Genomic DNA, 23,444 nt, shown 5'->3' with positions numbered 1-23,444 from the left:
CCAAGACTTAAAATTTTAATCTTGCTTCTTACGGTCTCGATGCGAATGTCTGGTAAATGTGTGAGAACGAGAGTAGATGTCTCTAGATTTCTTAGACTGAGATGGAAATGACTTGCTCGCACACCTCTTCCTTGCATATCTAGTTTTAGCTTTAATTTTCTTCTTTTCCTTAATTAATCCCTCGGCTTTACAAGCCCCATCAAAAAGTACCATGAACTCTTTCAACTCAAGGACACCATTGACAGTCTAATGTCCTCATTGAGTCTGTCTTCGAACCCTCTACACATCTTAGCCTCGGAGGATACACACTCCCAGGAGTACTTACTGAGTCGAACAGACTCTTTCATATTCAGTGACCGTCATACGGCCTTGCTTCAAATCGAGAAATTCTTTACGCTTTTGGTCCATAAACCTCTCACTGATGTATTTCTTCCAGAATTCCTCTTGAAAGAACTCCCATGTGATCCTTTCGTGAGGCACCACTAAGAGTAACATCTTCTACTAGCAATATGCTGAGTCCCTTAACAACAATATGGCGCACTTCAAACATTCTTCAAAAGTGAAAGATAATTCATAGAATACCTTGATGGTATTCTCTAACCAAAATTTTGCCCTTTCAGGGTTATCATCTCTATTAGCACGAAGCTCCTCAGCTCCATGCTTTCGGATCTTATCCACTGAAGGTTTATTCCGTCTCTCAAAGTTCGTACCCTGGGGTGCTACAGGGACAGGTTGAGGGATAGGTGGGGGTGGAGGGGGTTGAGCATTCGGGTTCGCTCGGATGAACTCCGTGTACCACTCATTCATCATGTGGAGGAAGGCCTCCCGAGCCCCTTCTCCCCCTCCCTGACTAACCGTGATAGGTCGATTATCGAATGGCACCGCCCTTTCAGCGGGAGCCGGTGCATTACTTTCTACGTCATCCGCCATAGTTTAATCGAGATCCATTACTAAAAGAAAACACATTTAAAAAGGTCAAGAGTCGTCACTAGCACAATTTTATTTATGGCATGTATATCTAGACTCATACACACTCTACATTACTCAGAGAACCAACTAAACTGTAGCTCTGATCCACTAAATATAACACCCTATACCCATAACCCATGCTGGGGAGGAGTACAAGGCATTACCTAACTTGATCTCATGCATACAACCAATCTCAAGTCATCGAGACTTGATTAAACTTAAAAATTTTTCAATATCTACCTTAAACTTCTTATTATGGGCCTACAAGCCTCAAATCGACCGTTGAAAACTATTCAGGAGTATGCCAGGTCCTTAACCCAACTGTAATTTTTTTCCATAAAATAGGGCACATGCCCGTCTGAAAGGGAAACACGTCCTTGTGACCAACTTGACATAGTCGTGCTGATGGCCTATGTGGCTCACATGGCCTAAGTACACTGCGACACGCCCGTGTCCTGCACCCATGTAGAATTAATTTCTAATTCACACCTACTGGGGTTTTCACACGGCAATACACACGCCTATGTCATTAGCCCGTGTCCCTCACACGGCCACGACACGCCCGTGTCCTAGCCCGTGTGCAAAAACTTGGACATTCTGTTTCTGAAGTCAGCATGCTCATAATGTCACACGGCCAAGGCACACACTCGTGTGCTAGGTCGTGCCCTTTAGATAGCTGAGACACACGGTCGTGTCTCTCCCCGTGTGTTTATTACCATGCATACTGACTTGAAACTTTTATGTTCTGGGACACACGACTGAACAACATGCCTATGGGGTTGACCTTGTGTCACACATAGCCTAGACAGACACCCGTGTGTCTACCCGTGTGGACAAAATGAATTTACCAAGGTGCTTTGCTACCCTTACAAACACCTATTTATATAAGATCAACCAAGTTCAATACCAACATAATATGCAAAACCTAAACAACCATAACCATTAGAAATTTGCATCATCACATTAAATAATAATTAGCATTTGCTAGCATTCATGCCCTATACAAAATGAGTATCATAATCACATATGAGCCAACACATTTTGGCTACTTAACAAAATGCTGAACAAAAGGCTCGATTCCCTATACATGTCAGTAAACAAAACAATTAAACTAACTATATCAAGGTCTTGAGTGATAGTGTGATTGAAGCTTTTAACGTTACTGGATCCTTGATGCTAGCCACCTTGGTATAGTTAGTTTAATTGTTTTGTTTACTGACATATAGGGAATCGAGTCTTTTGTTCAGAGTTTTGTTAAGTAGCCAAAATGTGTTGGCTTATATGTGATAGTGTGATTGAAGCTTTTAACGTTATTGGATCCTTGATGCTAGCTTGGCGGCACTATAAGGAAAGAAAAAAAAGAAGGTAAACATGTAAGCTTAGTAAGTACATATATGCAAATAAAGTGTAATTAAAAGAAAACATATTTATCAAATGATAAATTGACATGCATAAAATATTTGAGTCACTTAGACTTCTCGATCTTATTCTTCCTTTCATTCATATATGCTTAAAGACATCTCATCATAGACTCAGGCTTTATCCACGAGCTCAGTCTACGTACCTCATCAAATTTTCACCAACTAAATATTTGCATTACCCGTTGAACGTTCGGAATACATAAGAATACGTAGGGAATTTTCATATAAATGCCATATAGATAGTTTGGGCTACCTCATACTATGATGTGCTCACATTTAAGCTACTCACGGGCCTTTTTATCAAGGAAGGAGCCAGACCCCATGGCTATTATGTAATGTTCACTCATTGAGCCACTCACGGGCCTGTGCACAAAGCCAGTACTCGAACCCACGTTATCTATAAAATTCATCTCATGAACTCAGACTCAACTCATGATTTCAAACCACATAATTTTCATGGCATGCCTCTTCGTATCCTATGCTATATCCAGGGTTCAACGGGATTTCATGTTTAACTGAATAGCATCGCATTTGCTCGCAACGTATTATACTCGAAGAACATGTCATTTACACATTCATGGAAACAATTTAAACTTTAGATACATACCACAATAAGCTAATTGCACATGTATATCATCAAGGTATTTTTAAGTAAGTTTTATTAACACATTATTTACATATGTACTTACCTCGATACAAAATGATAAAGACAAGCTTAATCCTTGTAAACTTTATTCTTACCCTGATTAAGACCCGAATCATGTTTCTCTTGATCTAAATTAATAAAATTCATTTATTTCATCAGCACATCGATTTATACACTCAAATTTCATAATTGGACAACTTGACTATTTTGCCCTTAGACTTTCACAAAATGACCATTTTGCCCTTAGACTTTCACAAAATGACCATTTTGCCCCTATACTCGAAAATCAATTTTTATCGTACTTCTTCATATAATAAGCCTACTCAAACCTTTTTCACTCTTATAGAAATCCAAAATTTCCACTACTTCACACATTTATAATCTATTTTACAACTTATACAAAATAGTCCCTAATAGGGTTTGCATGAGAAATCCCTTTACAAAAGTTGTTTATTACCCATCTAAGACTCATAGTCTTCCATAAAATTCCAGTTATCAACACACATGCTTTCATGGTAAAACCCTAGACTCTTGTCTATCTTGCAAAATAGTCCCGTCATTTGAAAGCTCATGTTTCAAGGGGTCCAAAAATGTAAAAATCATTAAGAGAACTCATGAGAATCACTTACTTGCAAAGGCTTAGAGTTGCTGAAATTTTAAAGCTCAAAAACCCCTCTAATGGCTAAAAATTTCGATGGTAGGAGAAGAGAATGAAAGGATGAAGTCATGTTGTCCTATTTTATTAAATTAAGTCACCAAACCACCTAAACTTTTGACTTTTTGACCAAATTGTTCCTATGGTTGGGCAAGCTTTTAGGAAAAGGTCTAATTACCCTTTAAAAACCCCCAAATTAAGGTTCATTGCAATTTAACACTTTTAGCTAACAATTTAAGACTTTTGTACTTAATGCGATTTAATCCTTTTTCGCAAATAAGCAAGCAATCGCTAAAATTAATTCACCAAAATTTTCATGTACTTATCCAATCATGCTAAAATACATAAAATAAAATAATATATAAAAAATAATTTCCTCGACCTCAGGTTAGTGGTTCTGAAACCACTGTTCCGACTAGCCCTAGAGTTGGGCTGTTACATATGTTACATATGAAATGTTAAGCTTGAGATTAGATATGATTATGATAGCATAATTCGGTTTGGTTAAAATGTGTTGATAATGTCTTTGAGTTGTTATTTCCTTATGACTTACTAAGCTATAATAGCTTATTGTGTGTATATGTTTGTCTTTGTTTTATAGATTTTGGAATCAAGTTACGAGCTCAGGGATCGTCAGCAAAGTCTATCACACTATCAACTATTTCGGTACTTTTATAAGTTGAACTTGAACTTATGGCATGTATAGGCTAGCCTTGGAGTTAGTTTATTTTGAATGTGTATATATATATTATGCCATGCGAAAATGGCTAATGTGTCAAGTGATTTTATGAAACTTATTCATGTTTATATGTGTTATATACATTGAAAATAGTTGATGATTTTGGCTGTGATTAGATTGAATCGGCTATGGTATATCCATAAGTATGATTTATGCTTGTTATGTTATTCAGAGTTAAAATGATTCAGCTATGGTTCATGTATAAATAAAATATACATGTGAATTTGGTTGTTATATTTGGTTAAGGTGTTATACATGATTTGGTATTAAAGGATATTAGGTTATATTCGAACATAGAAATAGTTTAGTTTGATATGTTTATTGCATGGTGGGTAAGATTTGTGTATTGGATATATGTTTATATTTGGTTAATAATTTATTCTTGTGAATTATAAATTTGTAACATGAATTGATTTGGAAGTTATTATAATGTACTTGTGTACTCGGTTACATGATGAAAATAAATGAGATGGTTCTAATCAACTTTGTAATTCGACACTTGTGTATATATATATTTTTGGACATGATGTATTGGTATGACATATATATTATCTCAAGGTATATATTTATATATGGTGGTGTTTCAGTTATGGAGTAAATGATGAATGTGTATTGAGTTATAATATGTAATGTATTAGTTAGTAAAATGCATTTCATTTATATGTGGTATATTGGTATAAGCTTTTGGTTTAAAATAATGATATGTATGGCTATATGGATTTGATAGTTATTTGCAAATCAATGAATATAAACAAGTAAATTTTGTTAGCGAATAGATAAGAGATGAATATGATTATTGTATCGGTTTCAAATGGCACATTGTTTGAATGTTTTGGTTAATTTATTTGAGTGATTTAATTTGTTAAGTTGATGATATATTTGGCATATGCTAAGTGGATTATTACTTATATGTATTCATCATATGTAAATGTTGTATTTAGGTAAACAATCGCTATAGTTGAATATATTATTTATATGAAATGAAATGATGTATGTTTGCTTGTGAAAAGTATGCGTATAAAATTAGTAAGTTAATAAGATATTTTATACTTAATTATTTGAATGCCATGAATGTTATAGTATACATATATGATTGGTATGTGAAATGACATATACTTGGTTATGAATTTAACCTTCAATTTTTCATGATTCTTTGTTTGTATTGTTTAAATATAACCTTGGAAATTATATGAATTATAGAATCGAAGTATGTTAGTTTTATTTAAAATTTTTATTAGATGATTATTACTAAAATGAAAGTTCGTTCTGAGTTGTATTTTGATCGGTAATGCCTCGTAACCCTAATTCGACGACGGATATAGGTTAGGGGTGTTACACATATTGTGTCAGCATTGGGTATTCGAGTTGATCCGAGCAAGATTTCTGCAATAATGGATTGGAAGACTCCAAGAAATGTATCCGAAGTCCGTAGTTTTCTGGGATTAGCTGGCTATTGTAAACGATTTGTGAAAGGCTTTTCTATGATTGCGACACCATTAACGAGATCACTTCAGAAAGATGTAAAGTTTGAATGGTCCGAGAAATGTCAAAAAAGTTTTGATCAGTTGAAAGCTCTTTTGACTGAAGCTCAAGTGTTAGTATAGCCAAAATTGGGTAAAGAATTTGTGATCTATAGTGATGCATCGTTGAATGGTTTGGGCTGCATTTTGATGCAGAAAGGCAAAGTCATAGCTTATGCCTCGAGACAGTTGAAACCACACGAAAAGAATTACCCGACGTACAATTTAGAGTTGGCAGCCATTGTGTTCGCATTGAAAATTTGGTGCCATTATTTTTTCGGTGAGAAATGCCATGTTTATTCTGATCACTAGAGTTTGAAATATCTGATGACTCAGAAAGATTTGAAATTGAGACAACAGGGATGGCTAGAATTCTTAAAAGATTAGGAGCTAGTGATTGATTATCATTCAGGAAAAGCAAATGTTGTTGTTGATGCATTAAGCAAAAAATCTTTATTTTCTCTACGTGCAATGAATACTCAGTTGGTTCTATCTAATGGCGGCTTGATTGTAACTGAGTTGAAAGTGAGACCATTGTTTTTACAGCAAATTTATGAACCTCAGAAAGTTGATAATGAAATGTTAGTAAAATGAGCTCAATGTGATTCGAACCTTGATTCAGAATTTCAAGTTGATTCCAATGATTGTTTTAGATTCAGAGGCTGAATATGTGTTCTGAGAAATTCAGAGTTGATTTAGATGATTTTGAATGAATCACATAGTAGTCGTTTATTTGTTCATCCAGGAAGTACGAAAATGTATAACAATTTGAAATAACTCTATTGGTGGCATGGCATGAAACGTAACGTTTCAGAATTCATTTCTAAATGTATGATTTGTCAGCAAGTTAAAGCTGAGCATCAGTTACCGTCTGGTTTATTAAAGCTGGTCATGATTATCGAGTGAAAATGGGATAGAGTGACTATGGATTTTGTTTTGGGTTTGCCCTTATCTTCGGGTAAGAAAAATGCAATTTGGGTTATAGTTGACAGATTGACAAAATTGGCTCATTTCATTCTGGTACGAACGGGTTATTCTCTTGAAAAGTTAGCTAAGTTGTATGTAACACCCCATACCCGATACCGTTGCCAGAGTCGAACACGAGGTGTTAACGGACTTAATTCATTAATTAAACAGCTCATACAATTCATTTTAAAATTTCCAGACAAGCTGGCTAACTGCATCACAGTCGCTTTAAAAATCATATCTCGAGTTACGAAACTCGAAATCCAATTCCGTAAATTTTTCCTGAAACTATACTCATATATATATCTACTAATTTTTTTCTAGAATTTTTGGTTGGGCCAATTAGTACAGTTTATTAGTTAAAGTCTCCCCTGTTTCAGGGTTCAACTACTCTGACCTCTGTGTATTACAAATCAGATATCTCCCTGTACAGAGCTTCAATGACTATGCCGTTTATCTCTAATAAAACTATACTCAATAAGGAATCTGTACATATAAAGTGTGATTTCTAATTATCTTTTTAAAATTTATGGTGAATTTCCAAAGTCAGAATAGGGGATCCAGAAATCGCTCTGGCCCTGTTTCACAAAAATTTAAACATCTCATAAAATATAGCTCATATACCTGTTTCGCTTATTCCATATGAAAATAGACTCATCAAGCTTCGATTCCATAACTTATTCATTATTTAATTCCATTTCTACTATTTTTAGTGATTTTTCAAACTCACATCACTGCTGCTGTCTGAATCTATTTTATGGTAAATTTTACCTATTTCATGGTTTCCATGGATTAGCTAGCAATTTGACATACATAATACCAAATATGATCATGATTAGCCATTCCAATGGCTAATCATTACCAAGCATTTCTATCTCCATACCACTCAATAACCATATCATAAGACCATATATACAAAATGATTATAATGCTATACATGCCATACTCAAAATATACAAGCCATTACGCCAAGATGGTATACGGATAGTGTGAGCGTGCCTCCGACCGCTTCCGATTTCCGAGCTGGCTTGTCAACACTACAAGGAATGAAAAGGAGGAGTAAGCATAAATGCTTAGTAAGCTCACATGCAAATAGCAAGTAACATAACCATATAAGCAAACATAAAACATCATTTGCATAATCATCACCAAGACATTCATATCACCTTTTCATTTATCATCTTACCATATTGTTGTTATATCGAGTTTTCAACCCGAGGGTTAAGTACATACCTGTTCAAATTATCCATTTCACAACACTTACCAATACGTCCCTTTCATCTTGAGTATTCCTCCATTTGAGTAGAACTTTACCCGTTGAACACATCGAATATAATTCGGATACATGGAAAGTTTGCACATAAGTGCCACATATGTAGCCAAGCTACCATGTAACCCGCCCATAAGTGAACTCGGACTCAACTCAACGAGCTCGGGCGTTCGCATCCATAAGTGAACTCGGACTCAACTCAACGAGTTCGGATGCCTAGTTACATCTCACGAACTCGGACTCAACTCAACGAGTTCGGACGCTCGCATCCACAAGTGAACTCGGACTCAACTCAACGAGTTCGGATGCCCAAATATCCCAGTGACATGTCACTTGTATCCTAATCCATTCCCGAGGTTCAACGGACCTTTTCCCAATCATGTGTCTCAACCATCTTCTACGGAATGCCGATACCGATACTCGGTAGTATTTCACATTTTCCAAGTATATCACATAATTTGACATATTATCAAACAATTATCACAAGTATAATATTTCATAATAATTATCATATCATTTAAAAACATTAAAACATTTAAAATAATAACTATGTTACCAACATTTACATATGAACTTACCTCATATGCGAAAATGGCTATTTTACCATTTCGTCCCACAACTTGGTATTTTCCCCATTTTAGCCCGAATTTCAGTTTTCCTTGCTCTATCATTTAAAATATAGTCTAATTAGGACTCACATTATTCAAATTGACCCAAAATCATATTTTGGAAAAATTACAATTTTGCCCCTAAACTTTTGCATATTTACACTTTTACCCCAAAGCTCGTAAATTAAAATTCAGCCTATTTTCTTATGTTTTATAACATGCTGATCATTTTTCCCTTCTATGGCAACATCAAATTCTCACTCTAACATGTACTTATGACTATTAGGTATTTTTACCGATTAAGCCCTTTTGCTCGTTTTCACTTAAAACCGAGTAGCACAAGTTGTCTAACATAATTTAAAACCTCATATTCTATCATAAAACACCAAAATACACAAATTTCACCCATGGGTATTTTTCCAAATATAAACCCTAGGTTAAATTATTGCTAGCATAAGCTAAATCGAGCTACCCGACTCCAAAAACGTAAAATCATTAAAACGAGGCTAGAACGGACTTACAATCGAGCTTGGAAGCTTGAAAACCCTAGCCATGGTTTCTCCTTGCTATATTCGGCCATGGGGTTGAAGATGAGCAAAATTGGCTTTTAATTTTGTATTTTAATTCATTTTACCCTAAATGACCAAAATGCCCTTACTACTAAACTTTCCAAAATTCCATCCATGTCCAATTTTTGTCCATAGACTTAGAAATTGGTAAAATTACTCTTTAAGGACCTCTAATTAATAATCTAATTCAATTTTATGCAAAATACTTCTAGAACACAAGTTTTGCAATTTATTCAATTTAGTCCCAAATTTCAAATTAAGCATTTTATGCATAAAATTTCTTCACGAAATTTTCACACAATCATGCAATCATATCATAGACCTTAAAATAATCATAAAATAATTATTTCTATCTCGGATTTTGTGGTCACGAAACCACTATTCCGACTAGGCCCAAAATCGGGATATTACAACTCTCCCCCCTTCGAGGATTTTCGTCCCTAAAATCTTACCGAAAAAGTGGTTTTCACTTTTAATCTCATATTTGGTGCGAATAACTTGCACTTAGACTGTACCTCCAATACATCTCTTCAATTTCTCATATGATCTAAAAGCTTACAGTCTCAACTCTCAACTGTTCTTAAATTTTCAACCCTTCTCAATTTCCCATGATATCATGACATAAAACCGGATCTCAACTTGATTTAATGGAGACCGAATTCCAAGAAATCCAACAATCAAAGAGACACGAAATTCCATGAATCGATGAGTAGGAATTCATTCAATACAAATGTGATTTATAGATCTCGCCAAACATTTAACAATAGGATACATCACATTTTCCTCTTTCCGCCATAGAAATAATTCTGATATGGCCTCAAGAATAATCCTTCTCATTTCCATCCCAATATCAACATTGACAAGGATAATTTTGATAGATCCCAATGCTCGGCTTGAACCCCTTTAACAAATTCGATTTTATGTAACATCGGATGCTCTAAACTATCACATTACCTCACTGTCTTGAAACACATCACAATTCATACAACATTACATTACTGAAAGTTAGAAAGTCTTTGCTCAATGTAGACTAGTCTAGTTCAGACGCTTCGGTTACCAATATTCTCATCTATCCGAACTCTGTCAACATGTAATAAACTTTTCAGCTTTCACAAGATGGAAACCTTATCATTCGTAGTGACTTAAACTAATATTCAACTCTTTCTATTAAATATAAACTTCTCGTTCAAACTATTTACTCTTTGATCTGTACAAAATGAAATTCTATTATCAAACTTGGGAAAAATAATCCTGACATAATTGTCACATGAAATCTTTCAAATAAATAATTTACCATACCGACTAAAACTCGCACTTTTATCACCTATGCCTTTCTTGATGTCAAATCCTTACGAAATTAGAAAAAATCCCAATACTAAAATCACCACATTACCAAGATCAAATTAGAAGTATAGTCATATTTGACATGATTATCACGAGTGAAGAACGTGCTTGAACATGAGTCATAATTGACAAATTATGGAACAAAGATAACAAGAAAACCGAATAAAGAAATCCAAGATAGAGAAACCGGAATAAAGAAATCCGAATAAAGAGATCCGGGATAAAGAAACCCAAGATATGATACTATGCCGAGAATCAAAAACCAAATTCATAGAGAAATACAGAATACCTCGATAATTCTTCAAAGAAAGAAAGTCCAAAAGAAAACATTATTTAATCCCATGAAATCAAATATAACAAGATCAATATATCTTCCCATACATATATATCGGATGAAGCATCAAGTAGAAGAAGCAGAATCATAATATCATATGAATTCTCTCATCAATTCTTATCGACGAAATGAAATAGAATACCCGATGAAATAGAGTAATATAAATTATAAACCAATCAGACTACCAATGCTTTCATCCAACACCAAATTAGAAGACATTCCCATATAACAAGAATTTCTTCGAAGATCAATAGCCATAGAAATATTTACGAACGGGTGAACACATAGAACATCTCAAAAGAGATCGCTAAATCTGTCCGGTCATAATCATCACACTCGGATAATTCACATTTGAAATATCATTTCCCCAACTAGTTCTGCCGTCACAAATTTCATATTAAATCATTCACTAAAGAATGTCGATTCGAATAAATTTCGATTTACCAAAGATAATTCCTTCTCTAACGGGACAATTGCATAATTCCAATAATCTTTATATCAATCGATACTTTAACGCTCGACTTTACTTATCAGCTCATTTTCAATCTCGGATCATACTTATAATTATTCTATCACTGAACTCTTTGGGTTCTCAACCGAAAACTTATTCAATACAAATCTCATGAAATTCCATTATAAGTACCACTTTGGTAAGGGGGAGGGGTTGTAGGACCTCTGACTCGACTTTCTTATACATACACATATGACACAACTTCCATCATCATAGTAACATCATCAAAATCATGTCATTCATTCATGTTGGCTTACACCAATTTTCCTATTGTCCCATTTAGACAATATACTTATGCATATATTCTATGTTTTCTAGATAGCTTTACTTATCCATTCATTTAATTAAATTAATTCATGCTCATGACATTATATAAGGCCAAACAAACATAAATATTTGCATCACAATCACAACTTTCATTTTGTGCATCATCATGTACATATCATTACAATCATATAATTCAGTCCAACAATTTAACATAGATAAGTTCATTTCATTATAATCCTTTATCTCATAAAAAATTGTATATCATTAACATTCATCAACATTCAACGTCCAATCAAGACAAGGACATTTTCATTCGTATTATGATATTATGACCTTTATTCATACCTCTACTACTTTCTATTTATTCCGTTCATCTTATCAAGTAAGCCACATACACTACATCGTATGAGCATTAAGCAAATATGGATATTTATCACAACATGAACTTTCATCTCACATATTATCACATATGTATCATAAACTTTTATTCATACTTTTCTGAACCGAGACTTATCATAATCATAATTTTACTCAAATACCTTTACTTAACATTGAACATGGTTGGCGCAGCTCGGTTGGAGAGTACCCTGTCTAAATAAGACGGTACTTATACGCGTCGGAAGACATCACACTATCACAGATTAGTGGCATGTATAGCTAAACTTTTACACATGCTAGGTTAGTCCGAGAATCGACTAAACCTGCTCTGATACCACTAAATGTTACACCCCATACCCGATACCGTTGCCAGAGTCGAACACGAGGTGTTAACGGACTTAATTCATTAATTAAACAGCTCATACAATTCATTTTAAAATTTCCAGACAAGCTGGCTAACTGCATCACAGTCGCTTTAAAAATCATATCTCAAGTTACGAAACTCGAAATCCAATTCTGTAAATTTTTCCTGAAACTAGACTCATATATATATCTACTAATTTTTTTCTAGAATTTTTGGTTGGGCCAATTAGTACAGTTTATTAGTTAAAGTCTCCCCTATTTCAGGGTTCAACTACTCTGACCTCTGCGTATTACAAATCAGATATCTCCCTGTACAGAGCTTCAATGACTATGCCGTTTGTCTCTAATAAAACTAGACTCAATAAGGAATCTGTACATATAAAGCGTGATTTCTAATTATCTTTTAAAATTTATGGTGAATTTCCAAAGTCAGAATAGGGATCCAGAAATCGCTCTGGCCCTGTTTCACAAAAATTTAAACATCTCATAAAATATAGCTCATATACCTGTTTCGCTTATTCCATATGAAAATAGACTCATCAAGCTTCGATTCCATAACTTATTCATTATTTAATTCCATTTCTACTATTTTTAGTGATTTTTCAAACTCACGTCACTGCTGCTGTCTGAATCTATTTTATGGTAAATTTTACCTATTTCATGGTTTCCATGGATTAGCTAGCAATTTGACATACATAATACCAAATATGATCATGATTAGCCATTCCAATGGCTAATCATTACCAAGCATTTCTATCTCCATACCACTCAATAACCATATCATAAGACCATATATACAAAATGATTATAATGCTATACATGCCATACTCAAAATATACAAGCCATTACGCCAAGATGGTATACTGGATAGTGTGAGCGTGCCTCCGACCGTTTCCGATTTCGAGCTGGCTTGTCAACACTACAAGGAATGAAAAGGAGGAGTAAGCAAAATGCTTAGTAAGCTCACATGCAAATAGCAAGTAACATAACCATATAAGCAAACATAAAACATCATTTGCATAATCATCACCAAGACATTCATATCACCTTTCCATTTATCATCTTACCATATTGTTGTTATATCGAGTTTTCAACCCGAGGGTTAAGTACATACCTGTTCAAATTATCCATTTCACAACACTTACCAATACGTCCCTTTCATCTTGAGTATTCCTCCATTTGAGTAGAACTTTACCGTTGAACACATCGAATATAATTCGGATACATGGAAAGTTTGCACATAAGTGCCACATATGTAGCCAAGCTACCATGTAACCCGCCCATAAGTGAACTCGGACTCAACTCAACGAGCTCGGGCGTTCGCATCCATAAGTGAACTCGGACTCAACTCAACGAGTTCGGATGCCTAGTTACATCTCACGAACTCGGACTCAACTCAACGAGTTCGGACGCCGCATCCATAAGTGAACTCGGACTCAACTCAACGAGTTCGGATGCCCAAATATCCCAGTGACATGTCACTTGTATCCTAATCCATTCACGAGGTTCAACGGACCTTTTTCCCAATCATGTGTCTCAACCATCTTCTACGGAATGCCGATACCGATACTCGGTAGTATTTCACATTTTCCAAGTATATCACATAATTTGACATATTATCAAACAATTATCACAAGTATAATATTTCATAATAATTATCATATCATTTAAAAACATTAAAACATTTAAAATAATAACTATGTTACCAACATTTACATATGAACTTACCTCATATGCGAAAATGGCTATTTTACCATTTAGTCCACAACTTGGTATTTTCCCCATTTTAGCCCGAATTTCAGTTTTCCTTGCTCTATCATTTAAAATATAGTCTAATTAGGACTCACATTATTCAAATTGACCCAAAATCATATTTTGAAAAAATTACAATTTTGCCCCTAAACTTTTGCATATTTACACTTTTACCCCAAAGCTCGTAAATTAAAATTCAGCCTATTTTCTTATGTTTTATAACATGCTGATCATTTTTCCCTTCTATGGCAACATCAAATTCTCACTCTAACATGTACTTATGACTATTAGGTATTTTTACCGATTAAGCCCTTTTGCTCGTTTTCACTTAAAACCGAGTAGCACAAGTTGTCTAACATAATTTAAAACCTCATATTCTATCATAAAACACCAAAATACACAAATTTCACCTATGGGTATTTTTCCAAATATAAACCCTAGGTTAAATTATTGCTAGCATAAGCTAAATCGAGCTACGGGACTCCAAAACGTAAAAATCATTAAAAACGAGGCTAGAACGGACTTACAATCGAGCTTGGAAGCTTGAAAACCCTAGCCATGGTTTCTCCTTGCTATATTCGGCCATGGGGTTGAAGATGAGCAAAATTGGCTTTTAATTTTGTATTTTAATTCATTTTACCCCTAAATGACCAAAATGCCCTTACTACTAAACTTTCCAAAAATTCCATCCATGTCCAATTTTTGTCCATAGACTTAGAAATTGGTAAAATTACTCTTTAAGGACCTCTAATTAATAATCTAATTCAATTTTATGCAAAATACTTCTAGAACACAAGTTTTGCAATTTATTCAATTTAGTCCCAAATTTCAAATTAAGCATTTTATGCATAAAATTTCTTCACGAAATTTTCACACAATCATGCAATCATATCATAGACCTTAAAATAATCATAAAATAATTATTTCTATCTCGGATTTTGTGGTCACGAAACCACTATTCCGACTAGGCCCAAAATCAGGATATTACATTGTATATCTCTGAGGTTGTGAGATTACACAGAGTACCTTTTTCTATTGTTTCAGATAGTGATCCGAGGTTCACATCAAGATTTTGGAAGAAACTGCAAGATGTGCTGGGTACAAAACTACATTTTAGTACCTCATTTCACCCGCAGACGGATGGTCAATCCGAGCGAGTTATAGAGATACTCGAAGATATGTTGAGATGTTGTATTCTTGAATTTGAAGTTATGTGGGAAAAGTATTTTTCATTGATTGAATTTGCGTATAACAATAGCTTTCAATTGACTATTAAAAATGGCACCGTACGAAGCTTTATATGGTTAGAAGTGTCAAACACCTCAAATTAGGGCTGTCACATGCCATAGGATTGTAACACCCGAACCCGAGACCATCATCGCCGGTGTGGACACGAGGTTAACAAGCCAAGTCCACATATTTGCCACCAATTTGACATTTCAGTCAGGCTGGAAAACTGCGTCACGTCGCCTTAAAAATCATATCTCGAGTTTCAAAACTCGAAACTGGTTCGTAAATTTTCCTTGAATTTAGACTCATATATCCATCCATGTATTTATTTCTAGAATTTTTGGTCGGGCCAATTGGTACAGTTTATTAGTTAAAATCACCCATGTTACAGGGATCGACTGCTCTGATCTTCGCGCGTTACAACTTGAATATCTCTCTGTACAGGGCTTTAATACTGGTGCCGTTTGTTTCTAATGAAACTAGACTCAAAATGGAATCTGTACATATAAGGCATGACTCCTAATTCTTTCTGGATAATTTATAGTAAATTTTTAAATTTGCGACAGGGGACCCAGAAACCGTTCTGGCCCTGTCTCACAATAGCTTTAATATCTCTTAACATGTAACTCCTATGACCGTTTCGTTTCTTCCATATGAAAATAGACTCACCAAGGTTCATTTACATAGCTTATTCACTATTTAATACCTTTCCTACAAATTTTGGTGATTTTTCACATTCACGTCACTGCAGCTGGCAGCATCTGTTTTTAAGGTAGGTCTTACCTAGTTTGTAGTCTCCATGAACCAACTAGTCTTGCCATACATAGGTTCACATATGATCATTTTAACCATACCAATGGCTGATCATGTGACCAACATTCTCATTTCAATCCATAATCACATCATGACACCATATATATATATACAAACGCAAATAGTCTAAGTTAGTACTTCACTACGAGCCATTTTAGCATGGCCATTACAAATATACATCACAATATTTAAACCAGCAAGGGTAGTCCTATACATGCCATTTCAAAGTTCAACCAAAATTTATACCAAAATGGAGGCTTTGATAGTGTGGATGATTTCGACTTTAATGATCCGAATCCGATTGCTATCGAGCAAAATCTATAAGACAGAGCCAAACAGCAGGGTAAGCATTTTTATGCTAGTAAGTCTCAAGGAATAAAATCAGCTTTAATTAAAGCAATACATTCACATAGCCAAATGCATCATTTCATTAATACACATTCACAAAATCATTCTTACTTCTCACTTCATCATTATATACTTTCACAAGGTATCAACCAATTCAATAGCTGAATTTAGTTTAGTCGATTGGCGAATGTTGCTCAAACATGTCGACTTTCAATGCACATATAAACATACCTTATTCTTTGGGCCTTTGGCGTACTAATTGAATTCATTACAGCAGCCAACACTCACCTCCAGCCCAAGCTTCTTGAGAATACAACTGGAAATAACCACGTGCACGAATGCCTTTGGGTCTTAGCCGGATAAACTGCCTTCGGGTCTTAGCGGATGTAGCCACTGCACAATTGCCTTGGGTCTTAACCGGATATAATTTCCAGCAATAACTTCTTGGGACTTAGCCGGATATCATTCAATTGCTCATGCACACATACATCAATAATCATTAGACATTCATATTTCATTTTCGTTTAAGGCTCAAACACAAATATAATCACTAGCATAATCGCCTTTGGGACTTAGCCGGGTATCATTCAAATACTCATACATAAATCAATAATCAATACACATCCATATTTCATTTCACATAATTCAAGTAGGGTCACTTCTTGAGGACTTACCTCGGATGTTGTCGAGCGGCTTTTTACGGCTATTCGATCACTTTTCCTTCCTTGTCCAGTGGCCCTCTAGCTCTTGAGCTAATTCAAACAAATTTAATTTATTAAAACCTCATTATGCTAGCTTATGGCGAATATGACAAGGAGTCTAAATGGTCATATGGCCACCCTTTAGCTTAGTACACAATGGTCATGCACATTTTATACTACATCAAGCAATTCAATACAATTCATTCAAGCATCAAGGAAAAGCTAAGGCCATCAATCGGCTACCTAAGGCCGAACATACATGTCAATTTGAGGCCAATTATACATAACACCACACAAAAACAGCATGCATTTTACTAGTTAATGCTTTACATATTGTGGCTCAATACTTATAATACATCATCAAGCACTCATATGGCGATTATACTTAGTTATACTTGCACCAAATCAACAATAAATTCAAGATTTCCACATCATAGGTATTCTAGGCGAATGTACTTGCAATTTCACAAACATTCTTCAACATTTTCTTCTTTAAACAAACATATTCATCACTTACTTCATAACCAAAACATCATGTGCAAACATATATATACATATATGTGCATGGCGAATTCAAGGTGTCCATAGCCATCCAAAACACAAATTTTAACTAACATGCAAGAAGCATGAACCATGCTCATGAATGCATCATGGCCGAATACACCACAATCATGCCTTTTAACTTCAATCATGGTTAAACAAAAAAAACTCAAAGTCTTACTCAAGATGGCTACAAAGAAATTTCAAGAGTAGACAATCCATCATTGCATGCATCATCATCAAGCTTCACACTTAGCATGCAATGGCTTTATCACAATACCAACTTTGACCAAATACCACTTCCATGGCATAACAAGGATTTGAACCATAACATGAACATCAAGTTGGCAACTAAAACATGCATGAATCTCATGACACAACCTCATACATACCTCAATCTTGATGCAAGTTTAGCCAAATATCCTTCTAGATCTCTTCTAAACAAAGGAAATGAAGCAAAATCTCTTCTTCCTCTTAGTATTTTCGGCCAAAAAGGAGAACAAGGATGAACAAAATTTTTTGTTTTTCTTCTTAGTTACCTGCAGCAATGGGGGATGCTACTCTCTCACACACATTTTTTTGTTTCTCTTCCCACATTTAATTATTAATCATTTCTTTCATGCTCCATTAACAAAACATGTTTCAACATGTTTTCTTTGCCATAACCCATGTCATGGCCAGCCACCACCTATCCTAGTTTGTAAAATTACCAAAATACCCCTAGTTTTAAAATTACCAAAATACCACTTGGTTTGTGAAATTACCAAATACCCTCAATTTGTAAAATTACTAAAATACCCCGATTTACAAAGTTACGAAATACCCTTGACTTTCTAAAATTATAGAAATACCATTGGTTTACAAAATTACTGAAATACCCTTGGTTTGTAGATTTACCAAAACACCCTTGTAGGATGAAATGAATAAAATACCCCTATTAGGTAAAAGACCGTAAAGCCCCTATAGGGTAAAATGACCGTAAAGCCCAGAAGGTAAAGTGACCGTAATACCTGTATGGTAAAATGACGAATATGCCCTTATGTTCAGTATGGTGATGTGTTTAGGATTTACATATATTGATATTGGATGAGTTAAGTTTGAGTGATGTGGTGGTTATCGAGGCGATTGATTTTGGAAACGTTTCAACTTCAACCCGTAATGTGTGTACTAACCTCGTAATAGCTTAGATTAATATTTCTTTGAGAAGTCAAATGCTAAAATACCGGATTTCGAGAACTTGTAACGCTATGCGTTTGGGTGTAGATGTGATAAATATGATATGATCGATGTTTGGATCGATGGAACAGGTAAGAACTCAATTTTCTGCACGATGGTAAGTTGGGCCGCAATGGGCTAGAAACGGGCCCAATGGGCTTCGGGCCCATTTGGGTAAAACTGATAGAAAATGGAATCTGGAAAACTTGCATGTTAACACGGTTAGTACTGTTGTAAAATTTGGATTATGTGGGCTTAATGGGCTAAATCGGCATTCGTAAGGCCCATTAGAGGTTTTGGGTCCAAAAGCCCGAGTTTGATAAAGTGGGTTAAAGATCATTGTTTAAACACTTAAAAATATTGATAATTGTTGATGAACATGGAAAACCCTGATATTTGGTAAAATTACGAAATTACCCTTATAATGTGAAAATGACTGTTTTGCCTCTAGGTAAAAATGACCATTATACCCCTAGGGTTTAATTATAAATTTGATACGTGGGATATGATATACATGATTGATATGATATGCACATGATATGTATGATATGCACATGATATGTATGAGATGCAAATGATGAATTCATAAATGCATTGGGTTGGGTTTTTATATGGATGGAGGAAGTGTAAAAGGGCTTATGCCCTAGTTTATTGAAAAGGGCTTATGCCCCAATTTACCGAAAAGGGCTTATGCCCCAGTTTATTGAAAAGGGCTTATGCGCCAGTTTACCGAAAAGGGCTTATGCCCCAGTTTATTGAAAAAGGCTTTGCCCCAGTTTACTGAAAAGGGCTTTGCCTAGTTATTAAAGAGGCTATGCCTCCAGGATATCTGATAAAGCACTATCTTGCCGCCAAGGTGTGTTGGTTGGGTGGGTTGAGTTATTCCCACATGGTGTGTTGGTTGGTACGGGTGGAGAGTAGCGGATGGTGGGTTGAGTAGTCTCCCCAAATGAGCTTGCATACATTCATTGGTATTTCATGTGATATTGAAATGGGCTTGCATACATTCCTTGATATTTCATGTGTTATTGAAATGGGCCTATGGGCCATACCGTTTATAATAAAGGCTTCGGCCCAGTGATATGATTTATAAAAAGGCTTCGGCCCAGTATATGTCGAGACTGAATAGGGCTTTGGCCCAGATTGTACTGATACTGTGTTTTCATTGTTTGTTTGTTATTGGGATTACACACTGAGTTTTCGTAAACTCACCCGGTTTCTAACTGTGCAGGTAATCCCTAAGCTTAGATGGTTTGGAGTTGCGAGGGACTCGGAGATGGCCACACTACTGTTTCTGTTTCTTTTAAATGCAATAAGTAGCCGATTTATTTCTTTATAAGTTTTATCTTATTAATATTATTGTTTGGTTTTGGGTTGTAATAAGGCCATTTTAATTATTTTTCTGGGATTATTTTTTTTAATAACTTTAATCTGTTTGTTAATCAATGGGCTAGACTTAGGACGTGTTTTCAAAATGATAATTGTTTTCAAAATAACACCACGCCACAATTATCCGATTTATCAAAGATTTCAACTTAAATAAATTACAACTCGATTTAACCATGTGTGGCAATGGTTGTGGGCATGTCTAGGATTGGATCCATTAGAAGAGCTTGGTACTTAGCGACCTTCATGGCTCACCTCCTCATTACAGGATTCCTACACGGTGCCCAGCTCCCATTCACTTTGTGAGCTTAACAAAAGTCGGTTTTTAAAGCAGTAAAACGAAACATGGATTTTTAACTTCAATGTGGCACATCAGATTTGGCCATAACATTTGGGCCAGGTTTGGGGTGTTACATTTAGTGGTATCAGAGCCAAGTTGCAAAACTCGACTATGGTATGGGTAGCAAAAAATTATTATTGTGTTTCTTTTTCCGAAATTGGGGTTTGAAAAGGGTTTTTCAAAAATTTTGTTTTAAAATCTCTCAACGAAACTTGACTTGTTTCTGAAAAGATGTTACTGGAGGTGTGCCACACCGAGTCTCCGGCACCAAATCTGTAAGTTCTCTAACTCTGTTTATTCTTATAGATTGAAATGCTATACTGAGAAACTACTATAGATAGTAGCATAATACTGGAACTCTCTAGTTAGAGTAAACTGTAACGCTTGAATATAGATTTAGTATTTATTTGGTGTGCATTCTGGAAATGTAGAAATTGTTTGCATGTGAAATCTATCCACTCCGATGGATAAATGTTTTGGGTGTATGTTAGTATTATTAGTATCAGAGTGCGCAGCGGAAATGTGGTGGTGTAGTCTGAGAGTGGAAAATTTCGAGGACGAAATTTCTTTAAGGGCGGTAGAATTGTAACACCCCGAATTTGGGCCTAGAAGTATTGGGCCTTGAGTGCGGGTCCGTAAAGAGGTTGTATATAGGTATTTAATTGTGCAATGAAATAACACAATTAAATGTCCGCTTTGGTGGTTAATGGCCCTAGAAGTGTTAGGGAAATCTTGGGTTCAAACTTGGGCTTTAGCAAAAATTTTGGTATTAAGAGAAAAAAACCTGGATGCTCGGATGAGGGCTTTTAAATTATTGTATCATATAAATGACACAGGAAAGCTTGTAGTCTAGTGGTTGTGGCGTCATTAAGGTTGTATGGGAGCCTGGGTTCAAGCCTTGGCTCTTACAATTTATTTTGGTTTTTTTTAAGGGAACCTGGACTTTGGCCTTTAGACCTTATAATTAATTGGGGATAAAATATGACACAAAAAGCCTTGTGGTTTAGTGGCAAGTAGCGTATGGAGCATCTGAGGGGAGGCATGGGTTCAATTCCCATGGCAAGCAAGGAGCATTTATTTTGCTAACGGGGATCAGAACACCCTATCCCATGTAAATCGTCAGGAATAGGTAAGGGGCATTACCAGACTTGTAACTCATGCCAAATCAGTAAAATTTTGAACATTTTCTTGAAGTAAGGATCATTCAATTGGGTAATTGCTAGACACAACCAGGGATAAAATTTTAAAAAAAAACTTATAAAAGTAAACATTCAAAAGATGTCATATTCGCATAGCTTATATACATTAACCAAAATATCCTCCCACTACTAGTCTATTCTATACATGTTGTAACACCCCAATCTCGTATCCGTCGCCGGAAGGTAAAGGGGCATTCCGGACTTGAAACTCATATCAGAACAGTAAAATTTTTGAACTTTTTCTTGAAATAAAGATCATTCATCTAAATAAGTACTAAAGACAGTCAGTGATACAATTTAAACTTCTATAAGTACACATTCAAAAGATGCCATTTTCGCATGGCTTATATACATTAACCGAAATATTCTTCTACCAATGGTCTATTCTATACATGCCATAAGATAATTCAAAACATAAAAGTAACAAGCAAGTGGATAGTGATAGTGTGACTAGTTGTCGACGATCCCCGAGCCTCGTAGCTTCAAATGAGATCTATAAAACAGAGAAAACAAAGTAAGCAGAGTAAGCATTACAATGCTTAGTAAGTTTTAAGCAAAACAAAGTGTTCTCATTCACTATCATTGGTCATTCATTTCAACCGTTCGATGAAGTTAATCTAGAGCTTCATCTCGAACTATAATATCAATAAACGTATCACTTGGTCATCACATATATACTTTGAATAATAATGACCTAGATGGTCAAATATTTCAAGCACATTCTTCATCAATTTTCAACTTTCAATAATCCTTTCCACTTGTTCATAATCACATCCATATTTTAAGTATTTCAACATGACAAGTACTAAATTACCGTAGGCACATAAAGAACCAAACATATTCCTTATCACATATCGTAAGCTTACAAAACATAATCCTTACCTCGTCTTGGCACATCTAGTGAATCCAACCCATACTCAAATCATAAGGCTTTTGGGCGAATATGCACTAATACATAAGAATATTTCATCACATACTTCATTATACAAGCATACCATTACCAATTAGATCATTCTCATATTTGGAGTTATAATATTAATCACATTTACCTACCTCTTTGATACTCGATAATCCACCTCGAAATCACTCCACCGATGAGTTAGTGTCGCACTGAACATCTTAAATACATAACACTTATTTGATGGTAACTTATTTCAGATACTCAATATCAAAGTCTTACTTGAATCCTAGCATTTAGCCGTCGGGTCTTTAAAGCTCGGATATAGTGCGAGCAAAGCCTCTGGACATTAATCAAGATAATATTCTCGCATAAAGCTGCATGGGTTTTAACCTGGATATAATCTTGACACAAATGCCCTTCGGGACTTATCACATTTATACACTTTCACATCCATCACAT

This window comes from Gossypium arboreum, chromosome 10 (genome assembly GCF_025698485.1).
Source record: "Gossypium arboreum isolate Shixiya-1 chromosome 10, ASM2569848v2, whole genome shotgun sequence".
Taxonomy (NCBI): Eukaryota; Viridiplantae; Streptophyta; class Magnoliopsida; order Malvales; family Malvaceae; genus Gossypium; species Gossypium arboreum.
This window is presented reverse-complemented; position numbering follows the sequence as displayed.